We start from the raw sequence: 2,214 nt of genomic DNA on the forward strand, positions 1-2,214 counted from the left end.
CGTTATCCAGTGTATGGATGGGTGAGTAGAAAAATGGGGACAAAAACTAAATGACAAATAGGGTGGGATGGGGGGATGATTGGGTGTTCTGTTCTATTTTTTATTCTGATTCTTTCTGGTATAAGGAAAATTTTCAAAAATAGATTGGGGTGATGAATGCACAACTATATGATGGTTCTGTGAACAGCTGATTGTACACCATGGAAGACTGTATGGTATGTGAATATATCTCAATAAAACTGAATTTAATTAAAAAAAAAAAAGGGGGTGAGGACCTGAACCTGGCCACAGAGGCGGGGCTCCTTCTGCCCCCCACCCCGCCCCCTCTACCTCTCTCCCAGCCGCCCACTGGGCTTGGGGCAGAGCTGGGAGCAGGTCTCCTTCCCAGACCCAACACAGCAGCGTCCCCCCAAGCCCCCCACCTCCTCCCCACCGTCTTCGTCCCCCACCCCACCCACCTCGCCCACCTAGCCCACCCAGAAGGAAGAGGCAGCTGGAGGCCCGGGGAAAACATCCATCTCAGGATTTATTACAACACATTGTTTGCAAATACAAAAGGAGGGACCAGGAGGCAGCCGAGAGTGGCCGCGCTGGGGGCTGGGCTGGGGGCGTCTGAGGCAGGAGACGAGGACCTGCCCCACCCCAGAGACACCGGGCCCTCGGGCTAAGGAGCTTGTCTCCCCTCCTTAGCTGGATTTCCCAGCAAATGACAGGAGGGGCAGGTCCACTCGGGTGCACCAGATGGCCAGGGGCCGCGGAGAGCCCTGGACGGGGCCCAGTGGCCACCAGCCCACCCTTCAAGGTGTGTGAACCAGGGGGCTCCTCGGGCACATGCAGGGGGCAGCAGACCCCTCCCCGCCTCGGCTGCTCACTTTGGGGTGACTATGCAGAGGCAGGCTGCGGTCCAGGGCCCCCCGCGGGACCAAAGCCCCGAGAGACACCGGCAGCCTTGGGGGCCCCAGCAGGGGCCACAGGCCACTGTCTCCTGGACAGCGTCGGGTGGGGGCAGGAGGGGGAACCAGTGCATCCTCCACACCCATCACCTCAGAACCCAACGCAACGACAGACAGGAGGCAGATTTACATAATTAATAATAATAATTAACCAATGATAATAAATACTTAAACCTCTAATCCATAGATTGCAAATACAACAATGATAGCTTATTTGCTTGGGGATCCGGGCTGGGGACAGAGGAACCAGGAACAGGACTTCTGCTTAAAGGAGGGGTGACAGGGACACATGTCTGCAGGTGAAAAAGAACAGAGAGAAGACAGCCAGCAGGAGGGGGCCGGGGCCTCCCTACCCCATAGTGACCGATCCCCACTGCCAAACTCCAGGATGTTCGCCCCAAAAGCCGTGGGTCCTCATGGTCCAACGGAATGCCACAGGGAGCAGCAGGGCCTCTTCTCCTGCCCTCACCCCCAGGCTGGCCCACCTGGGCCAAAAGGAACCTGGGGGTGGCGGCTGGAGGCTCACCTTGCAGGTAGTGGGGGAGACTTCAGAGGGGAGCCTGCCCTGGAAAGGGGGTGCTCAGGGGTTGGGGCAGACCTAAGACACCTATCAGGGGTCTTTACCTGCCTTGAGATGTTTTTCCCAAAGCTCAGGACCCCACTTCAGCGGAGCATTAGGGTCTGACAGGCCCTTACCTGCCTCCTTCCCAACACAAAGACTCCCCACAGAGGCCCCCTCAAGTCACAGATGTGACCTGAATTCCAAGCCCAGCCTGAGGCTGAGGGAAGCGGGGGAGAGCCCAGAACAAGATGCTCACATCCTCAGCCCCCCCCCCCCGTGACAGCGGCCCCCCCTGCATCCTCCACCAGGCAGGTGGCTCCGGGGGGCATCAGCAAAGGAGGGGAGAGGGGCAGCCACCTCTGAGCTGCCTTTCTGAGCCTGTGAAACTGGAGCCCCGGGCACAGGCAGGAGTTGGGGGGGTCCCCATCACTGACACTCAAGAGCCCCCTTCTGCTGAGCACAGGCTCCCACCTGCCCCATTCCCCAGCCCCTCTGAAGAACCCAGCCACCGGGCCCCAGCAGGGCAGGTCAGGGAGTGGGGTGCGGCGGGGCCTGGCGATGGCGGTGCCTTCCTGCCATCAGGGATTGGCGCCTCGAGGCGGCAGGGGCGCCCCAGCTCCTGGACCAGCCCCCCACCTACCACCTGGGTGCAGAGCCCCAGAAAGGAGAGAGGAGAAGGAGCAGGGCGAGAGGAGGCAC

The sequence above is a fragment of the Choloepus didactylus genome, chromosome 6, assembly GCF_015220235.1.
Source record: "Choloepus didactylus isolate mChoDid1 chromosome 6, mChoDid1.pri, whole genome shotgun sequence".
Classification (NCBI taxonomy): domain Eukaryota; kingdom Metazoa; phylum Chordata; class Mammalia; order Pilosa; family Megalonychidae; genus Choloepus; species Choloepus didactylus.